Source organism: Procambarus clarkii, chromosome 23 (genome assembly GCF_040958095.1).
Source record: "Procambarus clarkii isolate CNS0578487 chromosome 23, FALCON_Pclarkii_2.0, whole genome shotgun sequence".
Lineage (NCBI taxonomy): Eukaryota > Metazoa > Arthropoda > Malacostraca > Decapoda > Cambaridae > Procambarus > Procambarus clarkii.
This window is the reverse complement of record NC_091172.1, coordinates 45379269-45394222: the sequence shown is the minus strand read 5'-3', so window position 1 is coordinate 45394222 and position 14954 is coordinate 45379269. Positions and strand designations below refer to the sequence as shown.

Sequence of the window (14954 nt, the reverse complement as noted above, 5' to 3'; positions counted from 1 at the left end):
ATACTACCATCTGAGATGATTGTTTACAATATGATTACAGTGAGTCAGGTATTCATAATCATTACCTGGATCGTAACATATCCCTCACCTCAGATAAAAAAAAATGGAATTAATTGAAGATTAATTACATTTTTGACTAAAGTAAGTACAATACATAGTACATTAATAGCAAAGTATGCATACTTAAAAGAATATGTAAAATGAATCATATGCTCATTGAAATGTACAGAATCAACGACACTGAACATCCTATGCAAATAATAATAAACATGAAATATCTGTTTGCCAAAAATGAAAACACAGGTATACTTTATTTCTCCAACACTCAAATTTCAACCAATTAGGTCTCACATGAAAATCAAAAAGTTCAGTCCTTTTATCATGTCCTACATCACTGTCTGTATATATCACGAGTTTCGCACCCGTTCCACTGGTGTATGCAAATTTATCTCTCCAGGGCACTATCTCATTCTGTTCACTTATATTCATGAGGTAATACTTCACTCTCCTGTCAATAATTTTATAATGATGCACACGAATAGCAATATTAATTAATGGACCCACTCTATCAAGGTCTATGCCACGAGTTATCTTTTCATCTGTTTTCACTGTTAAACTTATATCAGTCCCAAACTTCCGCAGTACCCAATTTCTACATGGTGACATTTTCCAATACAGGTTCCATTTTTCATAACTCCTTGTTTCTGGAGTTTAACCACTTTGATGAAACTGACTGGATGCAAGATGGTTCAGTGACTTCTCTTGGGTAATGAGGTTGATCTGGGCATGCCCTGGCAAGGATATTTGTATCCCATCACACTGGATCCTCTGTGGAACATACATCCTCAACCAATTGGTTCTAAAAGTAGAAGAAACATGGTTAAACCACACAGATATATCTGAAATATCTTCACTCATAGAACCCTCAGAAACACAACACATGTTCTCAGAAGACCTTTGACATCCAACCCAACAGACACAAACCACAAGGACAAGTGCAGGGACTACCTGATTGAACTGACTCAGATGATCATCAGTGAACACATAAGTCAATTGTTTCATAACTCTGTCATAACGATCAGTGAAAGAAAACAGGATTATTCCTATGCACAATATCCAAATCACTACTCCAAAAACAAGCTCACACCCTCTAATGGTGAACTTTAGTACAAACCACACCTTCATAACCATCCTGGTCTCCCAAGAAAATAACAAAACCATGCAGAAACCTTGACAACCCCTACTATGGATTTCACTCAGTAAGTGACTTCCTTCTGGTGACATCGAACAATCAAACAATAGGTTTAAGGGTCTTATCATCTTGAAGATGAAAAGCACCTTACTTGGGAACCACCGAAGGACAACCTGTAACCCTTCACACTCATCAAACCAAATAGGTGGGATAACCTTGTCCCACTCCAACTTGTACCACACTCCTGGGACATGGAACATCTGCTCCAACTTCTGACGAAATCCTCCAACACCATTTTGACTCTGAAAGTCAGTACCACACTTGAGCGGAACATACATTTTTTTCATTATTCTTGCAGCAAAATAAACTAGATCTAAAAGTAGAGACACTGCTCTAGAATGACACACAATTTTCTCAGGACAACTGGATATACTACTTACTGGAGTAAACTCTCTCTGTTCAACAACAAGGCTGGACAAAGATTCCCCACAGTCCATTACTACAAGGGAGAATGGCTCCTGCGGAATAACAATAGATTGCAAGAACATCCTAAGAACACTCTGACTCAATTTACCCAATGATAAACAATTACTCCCCATGGAATAAGAATAACTGGCCACAACTCTCAACAACTTAGGCCTAGAAGAAATTATTCTACTATTACACAAGATTTACCAAATTTTCCTCCCGTGACATAATATGAAGATGCTTGGAGTACTGTCTGTTTACATTCAATAACTCTACCAGGCTCGGTCACATCCTCACAGACAACTGAAGAGGGAGGCTCAATGAGTCTCCATCTACTCGTCAGAGGCTCTGGCTGATCTCCCACACTCTCCAGACTGATCTCCCACTGAAGTACAGACTGTCTCCTTGCACCTCTTTGATGTCTTGGGGTCAGTTGTACTCAATATACACAAATTAAAGGACTCAAAATCTGAAGCGAGCAGGCAAGTATCAGGTAATTTAGCCTCCTCCCCTTCACCATCCTCTAGTCTAGGGTGAGGCGGGGCCTCTACAACGGACTGACTCTCGTCAACTGATTCTAACTTTGGAGTGAGCGGGAAAGCCCCTGTCAACCTGACATCCTTTCCCAAACCATTCACCTGGTTAGAATAAAGCGAAGTCAAGGCAACAACTTATTTTCTCTCAACTCCTGGCACAAGGTTCGTAAGAGCAGGCAAGACAATGGCACATGGACGTCCTGTTTCAAATCATTCACCGGATTAGAATAAAACGGGATCATAGTACCAGACTTACTCTCAACAACTAGGTTGGCCACACAGGAATTCTGAAAACCCACATCCCACTTCTCCTCTGAAAGGGTACTGGTCTTGGAGAACTGATAACTGGAACAATAATAGAACTGGAATCATCACAGGTAGGGTAGCCACTACACTATCCACTACAACAGACTGGTTGATACCTGGTTGATGGGGTTCTGGGAGTTCTTCTACTCCCCAAGCCCGGCCCGAGGCCAGGCTCGACTTGTGAGAGTTTGGTCCACCAGGCTGTTGCTTGGAGCGGCCCGCAGGCCCACATACCCACCACAGCCCGGTTGGTCCGGCACTCCTTGGAGGAATAAATCTAGTTTCCTCTTGAAAATGTCCACGGTTGTTCCGGCAATATTTCTTATGCTTGCTGGGAGGACGTTGAACAACCGCGGACCTCTGATGTTTATACAGTGTTCTCTGATTGTGCCTATGGCACCTCTGCTCTTCATTGGTTCTATTCTACATTTTCTTCCATGTCGTTCACTCCAGTACGTTGTTATTTTACTGTGTAGATTTGGTACTTGGCCCTCCAGTATCTTCCAGGTGTATATTATTTGATATCTCTCTCGTCTTCTTTCTAGTGAGTACATTTGGAGGGCTTTGAGACGATCCCAATAATTTAGGTGCTTTATTGCATCTATGCGTGCCGTATATGATCTCTGTATTCCCTCTATTTCAGCAATCTCTCCTGCTCTGAAGGGGGAAGTGAGTACTGAGCAGTACTCAAGACGGGACAACACAAGTGACTTGAAGAGTACAACCATTGTGATGGGATCCCTGGATTTGAAAGTTCTCGTAATCCATCCTATCATTTTTCTGGCTGTCGCAATATTTGCTAGGTTATGCTCCTTAAACGTTAGGTCGTCCGACATTATTATTCCCAAATCCTTTACATGCTGTTTTCCTACTATGGGTACATTTGATTGTGTTTTGTACTCTGTATTATGTTTAAGGTCCTCATTTTTACCGTACCTGAGTACCTGGAATTTATCACTGTTAAACATCATGTTATTTTTGATGCCCAGTCGAAAACTTTGTTAATATCAGCTTGAAGTTTTTCAATGTCCTCAGCCGAGGTAATTTTCATACTGATTTTTGTGTCATCTGCAAAGGATGATACGAAGCTGTGACTTGTATTTTTGTCTATATCTGATATGAGAATAAGGAAAAGAAGCGGTGCAAGGACTGTACCCTGAGGTACAGAGCTTTTCACTGCACTTGGACTTGATTTTATATGGTTGACAGTTACTCGCTGAGTCCTGTTTGACAGAAAACTGAGTATCCAGCGACCTACTTTACCGGTTATTCCCATTGACTTCATTTTGTGTGCTATCACGCCATGGTCACATTTATCGAAAGCCTTTGCGAAGTCCGTGTATATCACATCAGCATTCTGTTTCTCTTCTAATGCCTCAGTGACTTTGTCGTAGTGCTCAAGTAGCTGTGAGAGGCACGATCTTCCCGCTCGAAATCCATGTTGGCCTGGGTTGTGAAGGTCATTGGTCTCCATGAAATTGGTGACCTGACTCCTAATCACTCTCCCAAATACTTTTATGATGTGCGATGTTAGTGCAACTGGTCTATAATTTTTTGCCAATGCTTTGCTCCCTCCCTTGTGTAGAGGGGCTATGTCTGCTACTTTAAGTGCATCTGGTATCTCCCCCGTGTCCAGGCTCTTCCTCCACACTATACTGAGTGCCTGAACTGTTCAGGCACTGAACTAGACTCGGCACAAGCAGGGTATACAACACTTTCCACTGCAACTGGCTGTTGATTCAAAATAACTGATTCTGGTAACAAAATAGGATCAACCTTCCCAACATGATTTATAGCCACATCAATGCCCAAAATAACATCCACACCTGGGATGAGCAACTGTTTACTAACACCAACAGTGCACAAGCCTGGGGTAAGGTTGGACTACATAGTAACATCTATCAGAGGTACAGTTTGACATCCTGCAACACTCTGAAGAACTACAAATTCCCCAATAACTCTCTCTTTGTAACAATAGAGAGTACACAAGCTGAAATTAGTGTTTGTGAAGCACCATTATCACGGAGAAGAACATCTAGTTTCTATTTCCTATTAGTACATAAAACCTCACCAGAATGGATATATGGATGCTAATTGGACTTCCATATGGGATCTACAGTAACATGTTTATTATTAACTCTTCTCTGCACACCCCTACAAAAAATGAGACCTGTAAGTCTTAACTCTGGGTGTTTCTGAAAGCAGGAAGTTATGACATGACCTCTTCTCCTGCAATGACTGCAAAATCCACTGTCAGTGGTTGACCCTGTCACACTCCCTGAAGATTTATTAATTACATTACTGGGGTCTTGCATCCCTCACTGTGTATTCTCAATCTTAGACTTAACAAGAGAAGAATTTATGTGAGTATCAGGTGGATTATAACTGGGTTTGGTCTGGTGAACATTTTTATCAGCATTAGGATTTACTCTACTATTAAAATTATTAGACTGGGCTTTAAATTGTACCCTGGTAAGTAACTCATGCTCAATAGCGAGCTTTGAGAGCTCATATATATCCGTTATGGTATTTTTTTCAACCATATTGATGGATAGTCTATCTGGAAGACAAGATAATACTTCTTCAGTAAATAAAATCTTTTTCGAGTCTCAAACTCTGTAACTGAAAGTGATTTAAGCCATATCTCACAATAGTTTACTTTTAACCTAGTAAAATCAGCAATAGTCTGATCATGTGTGTCAGGAGGCAGATTTTTCCTGCTCTTTCGTGGACTGGATGAGGTACGAAATTGCATAGAGCACCAGTAATGTGCACCGCGACTCAACTTTCTGAATATAACTTCTACACAGTCGTGTTGGGTGTTGTTAGACAGCCCGTGACATTTGCTAGCCATTGATGTCATTCTGATCGCTGTATCAGGTCTGTAAATAAAATTACATAAGGGAGTTGATTTCAGGGAAATTTTTGTACTAGTTCAATTGTTGCGGGAGGTTTGGGGGGTTAACGATTGTCGGCTTCTCCCCATCACGTGTCCACAGCGTGAGAGATGGGGTAGCGTCGTGAGGCCGGTACGCCATTGGCCAAGGCGCTTGGTCCTCAGGAATGCCGTGATTGGCCAAGAGGCTGAGGGGTACCGCATGGCACCTAGAGCCATGTTGGCGCCAAAATAGCTATTCTTACTAGGAATGTTGCTAACGAAGGACGTACTTTCTCGTGCTAAGGCCAAGCACCAGGAAATACCACCTGCAACGTCAGTAAAGTCACTCTCGTCGTCGTACTATCTTTCCGGGTGCCGTGCGAAAGAATCCGGCGTCGCGCGAAGGTGTATTCAACGATATTAACAGTGTTAACTTTGTCATTTAAGCTGCGTGATCGTGAGACGCCATCTCAGAGCAACTGGCCTGAGGAAAGCTGTTATCGTCGTGTGTTAGTGACATCCGCCGTCTATCGCACCTTAGCTTCAAGGTATCGCAGTGAGACAAGCTAGGGAATGTTTTATTGATATGATGGAAACCTTACATTAATAATTGTGAGGAATTAGCAGTGAACAGTGAAGGACTCTGTCATTCTCGTGTTGCGTGTAGCACCGCGTACCGTTGTACATGTTGTACCGCTTCAGAAAGGAGGGCGTGGTACCACCATCAGCTCTTTGTGTAATTGTGTGCCGCGTGTACCCTTGGCGACGTTGAGACGAGCGTCCTGCATCACCCTGGTCTGTGTGTGTGGTCCACCTACCCGTGCTTCAGCCTACCCGTGTCCAGCCGACCCCGTGGCCAAGCCGACCATGTGTATGAAGTAGTGAGGACGTCTATTTCACCAATAGCAGCAGCAGAGTGGGGAATGGTAGACAAAGTAAATGGTAGATGTGTGTGTATGTATGTACCGGCCGGTGAATTAATGTAAGTAAACTGTTTAATCTCTGGAGCTGGTTTCGCACCCAGTGGTCCGTCTGTCCTCTGTCCTTGTCAACAACCTGGTGAAGTAAATAGGAATTGAAGACGTGTGAGTTACCCCTGTTTGACGTCAAGTTGAGGTGGAGCGCAACTGTGAGGTTGACGTGTGAGGACACAGAGACACATTCAGTGGTGGAGCAAAGTGATCTTTAATTGTTTCCATGTCTCTATATGTGCTGTGTATGTAATTTTATTGTAATTGTTTCCCGTTTCAGCAGTAAAGTGGTAACAGGGATGTTTCCCTTGGTTATTGATAATTCTTTATTATATTGTTCAGTGCTTATTTTACTGTTGTGTTGTGGAAAAGTTGTGAACTATTGGGAAAGATAATTTACTGGGGAAGTCATTTACAAGTTTTGCCGTGAATGGCAAGGATGTACCGTGTTGTACTGTGATGTACTGTGTTGTGCTATGTGTGAACTGTAGAGAAGTTGTGTCTTTGATGGAATGCGTTTTGTACTGTGAAGGATTCCTTCAGAATTGAAGTCATTTAACGTTACCGGGAGTCACGATTTATTTAACGAGGTCATTTTTGTTTATTTATAAAAGAAAACCACAGTACAAACAGAAAACCATACACAAAAAAAAAGAGTTCATACAAAATGCACAGAATACAGTAATATATCAGTCAAAGAACCCAAAGACAAGAATAATCAAAAGGGAAATACACGAATAATCAATAGAGAACTACACATGATACAAGCACATAACAAACTCCAACACGGGTACATAAGACAAACTAAAAGCAGTACAGGACACAAGGCATTAATAACAGAAAACAGAATCACACAAGGACCCGTAAGTACAAAAAAAGCACTTTTTTATATTTAATAGGCAGAATACAAAGCACAAAAAGGATATAACAGAAAAATAATACATAATTAGCACATGGTCAAAAACACATGGCACATGAAAGAGACAAATAACAGCAAGAAAAGGCAAAAAGGCAAAAAGAACATCCATAAAACAGGAACATGAATACAAATACTCCGATAAGTGAAAGGGGCGGATAAAGTATAAACTCGGGCACTCCAAACCCCACACACAGAGAAGCGCAAATTACACAAAGACACGCTTCCGAGACATAAGAGTTAAAGCACATATACCATAAATAACAAAAAGGCACAAAGAATACAACCCTTATAGGGCAAACAAAAATGCCCATGCAGGAGCCAGGAAAAAACACACCCACCCACAAACGCACCAAGCCTAACACACAAGCACAGAAGCAGCCGCAACAGAAACAAAACCTCCACACACGTGATGCCCACAGGCACCAAGGGAAACAACACGCACAATACAGACAGAAACCAAGCACCCAAATCACGCATAATTCCCCGGGTACTCCCGAGCTGGAAAACGTAAGCAATAAGCTTCCCAAACAAGTTGGTCACATTCAGAAAGCGGATGGCCAGTAGTCGCAAGAGGCCAAGGCACAGAATCTGGCGTGCCCAAGATAAAACGGTGTTGTAATCCACAAGTTAGTAGGGATTATTAGCTAGAGGATCATTACTACAACACTTAACGAATGATGATTGGAAGTACATGTTAAGTAGACAGACTATGGATCACATATCTAAGAAAGGTCAATGGATTAAGACCGCAGCTGCTTAGCCAAATTAATAATTCCTGGAAAGAGGACTCAGGCTTCTAGGAACAAGGTTACCGCTCTAGGGAACAGAGCGGCAATACCTTCCTTGAGAGGCAGGGTGAAATGATTGAGGTAGATGGCTGACTGGAGACAGTCTTGTTGTGGGAGTGGAACTGGCAAGTCCTCCGGGTCTCCGTTTGTGGCAGCAGCGAAGTGTAGCAGACAGCTATGCAAGAACCTGGTGTGATCTTAGTGATCAAGTTAAGTCTGCAGTATGTGAGTATTGAATGAAAGACTAACCGGGTGTGGAGCGTTGTAGTAATCAATCCGTATTAGGGACTTAGGCGGAAGTTACGAGTGCAAGTGGTGACTGCGGAGGTCAAGTGGTCTATGGGTATTGAAAGTGTATTTACCTAAGAGAGTACATCAATATGTTATTAATTGTCAGAGTCTATTCATGAAATTAAATGACAAATCCCGACGGCCTTTAAATACCTTTCATATTTTCACTCATTGTGTTCCAGTACAAACCTAGTGGTACGCCTCAAGGGTCTGGTGTGTGTAGGAGTACACGGTGGTGGGAACGGTTGCTGAGGCAAGGCGTTATGTGTTGTGTAATCGCTGTGTTCGGAATGAACCGGGGTTCAGCGTCACGACATATTTGGTGGCAGCGCAAACAGGTTTGGAACGCTTTGAAAGATGAAGGAAGTGTGTTACTGGTTTTGTTGGTGAGGGAATGTTAGGGAATTGGTACACGACATATTTGGTGGCAGCGCAAACAGGTTTTGGAACACTGTAAGAGATGAAGGAAGTGTATTACGGGTTTAGTTAGTGAGGGAATATTCGGGAATTGGTAGACGTCGGGTTGTGTTCAGGACGGTGGATATTGGAGTGAGGAAGGGAAGGTGTGTGGGCCAGTGAGTGGCCATAGTGGGTTGTGGGGCCAAGGTGTGTGGCCAAGTGGAGTGGCCACGTTGTGCGGCAGGGAAAGGTCCCCTAAGGGGTGGAAACAGTAGTGTGGGGAACTGATAAGTGACGTTGTTAATGGTGGCTTAAAATTATAAGTGATTCTAGTGAGATTAAGGGAATAAGGCCAAGTAAGGTTACTGTACGGCAAAGCGTCAAGCTGGTTCATACACGAGCACATAAGGGGCGAGTAGCCATGACGGGTACGGGTAGTAATAGGGGCGCCAGTGGCCAGGCCACGAGTAATGTCGGTCAGGGTGAGAGTGGTGATAACACGGCGGCGTTGCGTACGGCGCAGGCGGCAGCGTCAGAGACAATTGGGCAGGTTGCACAGTGGTTGAAAAATGTGTTGAGCACGCATGAGACGACTAATGCAGGACCTAAGGTATATGGAGACATACCCACGTTTTGGGGCGCCAAACGGGATTCGAAAGGTCAGTTACTGACGGATATTAGAACATTTTTCTTTGCTCTAGAGAAGGCGACAGGGGAAGCAAAGACCCTGCTCAACTCGGCGGAAATTAGAGAAATAAATAGTTATAGCGAGTTTAAGCAGGAGCTGATAGGTCATTACGATGTGCAGCACGATGCAGTAGAACTAAAGGCTCATTTAGCTGCACTTAAATGAGAACCAGGGGAACAATTAAGGGCGTTTGGTCATAGAATAAGACTCTTATTGGGCAAAAAGTGGGCGTTTGGTCATAGAATAAGACTCTTGGGTGATGTGATTGAGCGGACGGAAACGCAGTTCACGGGGGTAGTAAGAGATTCTATGCAACGGAGTGTTTTTTCGGTGCATTACCGCGGGAAAGTGCGTTACACTGCAGGGAAGCTAAGTCTTTTAAGGAAGCGGTGAAACATGCAGTGTTTTGGGCGGAGAATAGCCCGACACATAAACTGACAGAGGATGACATTTTCAAGGAAATGTCCCCTAAGGAACAGGCAAATCTTGCAGACATGCAAGAGAGACAGGCTCAACTCTGGGCCCCAGTAGCTCAGCCAGTGGAGGATGGACCCGAGGCGGGGGTCACACATTCCAAGGGTAAGGGGCGAGGTGCTCCTCGACCTAACAATAATAAGGGCTGGGAGCCAAGGGTGTTCCAGAGACACAATACGAGTGGGGTGTCGTGGGGACCCCATCAGGGTACTCGTAGGCAGCGAGGAGGCTATAATCAAGGGGCACGTGGAGGCAGGTTCACTCCTGCTCCACCACGATACAAGCCTGCTCAGGGAGCAACAGGAATGTACCACCAGAACCAGGGTACCGGTAGAGGGTATCCCCGGGGAACGGGGTACACTGCAGGTAAACACGAGCCAGAACGACCTAAGCAGACAAAAGTGTGCAAGCTGTGTGGTGACGGTGGTCACTTGGCCTGGCAGTGTAAGCTTTTTGTTCCGCCTAATTACCCAGTGTGTACAGTACGGGGTGGCGGACAGTGGTTGTGTACCGTCGGGTCGGGTCATCCCATAAAGGTGCATTTACGGTTAAAGGGCACTATCTATACAGCCTTGGTGGACACCGGTGCTTCCGTGTCCATCATGAGTCGTAGCATGTTAAGATCAGACGTCAGGCTGATACCTAACAACAGGAGATTAACGGCGGTGGGGGATAATGCGTTGCGGGTGTTGGGTGAGACAACTGTGGATTTCCAGCTAGAAGATAGATGGTTTAAACATAGTTTTGTAGTAATACAGGATATAGGGCTGAAACATACCAACATTATCTTGGGAATTGATTTCCTCGAAAAATACTCATGTACCATAGCGTTCAGCGCAAGGGGAAATAAATTGGTATGTGGGGGTCAAGCGGTAGACGTTAACAAGGTGAGGAGTAGAGAAGGAGTAGCAGTAGTGAGGGGTAACTGTGGTAACTCGGCTGGGGACCAGAATATACAGTGGGCAGTCACGGTACCCAAGGATGTCACTATTCCGGGAGAAGCATCCTTAGTGATTAAAATGGCATGTAAAGCCAAGGGAGTAGACGTTGTGCAAATTGAGCCATTGGATAATCCAGCAGGGTTGGTGATAATGGAGACTATTGAAGACATAAATGAAGGGGTAATTCGGTTGAGGGTTTTTAATCCCTCTTGCTGGCCAGTCACCTTGAGTAAGCATGCACAGGTAGCGTGGGGGCACCCTGTGGAGGAGATTATTGCAGCCATATCAGTAAGTCAGAGTGAGGGCGACGAGGATAGAATGGATAAATTAATGGGAATAGTGGATAGGATGTCCATGGAAAGGGAGATTAAGGAAGCCTTAAGGGGCTTAGTCAGGGAGTTCCCGGATGTTTTTGCGTTGAGAGGGGAACCCCCAGGGTGCATTACTCAAGGAGCACATAGGATTGACGTAGAGGGCGCACATCCAGTATATACGAGAGCATATAGCATACCAGTGGCACACCAGAGGGAGGTGAAAGAGGAGATAAGCCAGCTAAGGGAGCATGATATCATTGAACCATCCAGTTCACCGTGGCACAGCCCTCTCGTAGTAGTCAGGAAAAAGAATGGGGGAGTGAGGTTATGCGTAGATTTCCGCAGAATAAACAAGCTGACGAAAGACGAAGCATACCCATTACCTAACATACAGGACACATTGACACACTTGAAGGGTACACAATATTTTACCACATTAGACCTGCTCAGTGGGTATCACCAGATACCGCTGGAGGAAGAGTCGAGGGAAATCACAGCGTTTAGTGCGTGCAACAACGAGCTCTGGCAATATAAACCACTTCCAACGAGCTCTGGCAATATAAACCACTTCCAACGAGCTCTGGCAATATAAACCACTTCCAACGAGCTCTGGCAATATAAACCACTTCCAACGAGCTCTGGCAATATAAACCACTTCCAACGAGCTCTGGCAATATAAACCACTTCCAACGAGCTCTGGCAATATAAACCACTTCCAACGAGCTCTGGCAATATAAACCACTTCCAACGACCTCTGGCAATATAAACCACTTCCAACGAGCTCTGGCAATATAAACCACTTCCAACGAGCTCTGGCAATATAAACCACTTCCAACGAGCTCTGGCAATATAAACCACTTCCAACGAGCTCTGGCAATATAAACCACTTCCAACGACCTCTGGCAATATAAACCACTTCCAACGAGCTCTGGCAATATAAACCACTTCCTTTCGGGTTGAAGTCAGCACCTGCTGTGTTCAGTAGGCTAATGATGAGTGTATTATCGGGGTTGATAGGTCCCACAGCGTTGCTGTACCTCGATGACGTAATCGTGCTGGGAAAGTCATTAGAGGAGCACATGCATAATTTGAGGAAACTCTTGCTAAGGCTGAGGTCATACAACCTCAAAGTGAATTTCGAAAAATGCAGTTTTTTTTGGAGAATCGGTAACATTCCTTGGTCATACAGTGGGCCGGATGGGTATCAGTCCATTGCCAGATAAAACCAGGGATATTCAAGAGTTCCCAGTTCCACAGAACAAGAAAGAGTGCAAATCTTTCCTGGGGTTGGTTAACTATTATCGGCGATTTCTTAAAGATTTTTCAAAAATTGCAAGACCATTACATCAGATCAGTGGACTTGCAGAGTTCGTGTGGGGGAAGGAACAACAGCAGGCGTTCCAGGTACTGAGGGCTGCTGTCAGCTCTCGCAGTATCTTCGCGCACCCAGATTTTAGCAAACCGTTTCTGGTGTATGCAGATGCTTCTAGCGCAGCGATAGGTGGTGTGGTAGCTCAGGTGGATGAGCGAGGACGGGAGCGTCCCATTGCATTTTGTTCACGAGTACTATGTCCTGCAGAGAGGAACTATAGTACGATTGAGAGGAAAGCGCTAGCGATCACATCCATATTACAACGGAATCGGTACATCTTGCTTGGACATGAAATTTGGCTCAGAAGCGATCACAAACCCCTTAAGTATGTGTTCGAGTCCAAGGAGCCTTGTCAGCGACTGGCACGGTGGGTTACCTCGCTCTCAGAGTTTAACATTACAAACTTTGAACATGTACCAGGGAAAAGCAATGTGGTCGCTGACGCGTTGTCAAGGTGTCACAATGTAGCCGTGGTGAGTGAAAGGGGGGAGGAAGATGTGTCGTGGAATGTGAGGGAGTTTATACGGAGTCAGGAAGGTCACCCCCTGTGGGGGAAGTAAGGAAGTTTTTGAGGGGTCAGCGTGCGGAGTTGAGGAAGTCACTTCCAGCACCAGTGGATGAGTTTGTGGTTGAAGATGAGGTGTTGTATTATCTTGGTAGGGTTTCGGGTATACGGTCTGAACCAGTATACCAGGCAGTCTTGACACCGGAGTTCCAGAGGACTGCAATGTATCTGTGTCATAACATCCCAGCAGCAGGCCATGGAGGGGAGTCCAAGACGTTGCAGAGGGCACGTCAAAGGTTCTATTGGCCATCCATGGGTAAAGATATCAAGGTCTATGTAGCCTCTTGTGACAGTTGTCTGAGGTACAAGGCACATAGGTTGGAGGCGGAACCTTTGCGTAGGTGGCCGGAGGTGAGTACTCCCTTCGAGAGAGTACACATAGATCTCATTGGGCCGCTACCACAAGCTCATTCAGGGGCGAGGTACATATTTGTAGCAGTGGATGCACTCACACGGTTCACTGTGGTGAGTGCACTCCGTTCTAAATCGGCAGAGGATGTGACCCAGGCCATGGTGGAAAGTGTGTTAACCAGGTTTGGGGCTCCTCAACAAGTTGTGTCAGACCAAGGGTCAGAGTTTATCAATCAAGTATTTCAAAGCATCGCGAGTGTGTATCAATTCAAACATACTCCAGTGCTGGCATATCGACCATCGGCGAATGGTTTGGTTGAAAGACACAATGCTGAAGTAATCAGTATTCTGCAGCATTTGGCTGCAGATGATGTGCTTGCATGGGGTCAGAGTTTGTCGATGGTGGAGTCGGCGCTCAACACGGCGTTCAATAGGTCGGTGGGAGAAACCCCGCATTTTTTGTTGCATGGGTTCGATCCCCGACTTCCGTTCACGACGTTCACAAGCAAGCAACCGCCATGCTATGCGTTAGACTTCAGAAGTATTGTCTGTAGGCGAGCAACCAAGGCATTTGACTTGGTGAAACTACATTTAAGAAAGTCGACAGAGGTAGCAGAGGCATATTATAATGCGCGGAACAAGGTCCAAGCAAAGGTGATCAATGAAGGTGTTAAGGTATTCGTGAAGCAGGTGCACGCTCAGGCAGAAGGTAAGTTGGCACCCAAGTTTGTGGGGCCATGTCGGGTAATTAGCAAAAAGAATGCAGAAGTGAAGGTTAAGGTGCTAAACACAGGGCATGTGTTCTCCTGTCACCCAGACCGCGTCTATACACTGACCGGTCAGGCAAGTGAGGAGCCATACCCTACGGGGAGTGTGCCAGGGGAGAGCACACCAGCGGCTGAGGACATAGGTAGGGGCACGAGGAGTTGGCAATCAAGGGTGGATAACACAGAACAGCCTTCCCAGGACCGGGGACAAGGTCCACAGGCGACGGTGACACATCGCTATCCGACCCGCTCTCGTGGGGTCATGAACACAGAAGGAGCATAGTATGTACTGTAGAGTAGTGCATGGCCATGGTAGTTTTTGTAGAGTGTGGGGTAGTGTGTAGAGTGTGGTGTTGAGTGGTGCATGGGCATGGTAGTTTTGTAGAGTGTGGGGTAGTGTGTAGAGTGCGGTGTTGAGTGGCGTGTGTAGTGGGTGGTGTAGTGTAGTGGCGTTTGGACGCCTGGTATGGAGTGTGGTGTTGTGGAGTGCATAGCGGTACAGGAGGCCGGGTGGTGGTGGGTACGGTCGGTATCGGTTTAATGAGGTCAGGTGCGTCAGGACGCAGAGCCTGGCTGTTGAGAGACTTGGTGTTATAATGAGGTCATAAGTGGTTGGGTTGACCAGAGGTGATGGTGTGTCGGAGTGGGTAAGTCTTATGGATAAGATTACAATATAGAATTTCAAAATTTCAGGTGTTGGTGGTTGTAGTGGGCGAGCCAAGTAGATAAACTAA

General features: G+C 45.1%; 1 long non-coding RNA gene across 1 annotated transcript in view; it reads right to left on the bottom strand.

Moving 5' to 3' along the window:
• Nucleotides 1-252: 252 nt before the first annotated feature.
• The window catches only part of LOC138367731 (uncharacterized), a 97626-nt gene continuing 82924 nt past the window's right edge, over nt 253-14954 (bottom strand). The window contains exon 3 of the long non-coding RNA XR_011229422.1: nt 253-859. This is a non-coding gene — a long non-coding RNA (uncharacterized lncRNA). The remainder of the gene's footprint in view (nt 860-14954) is intronic.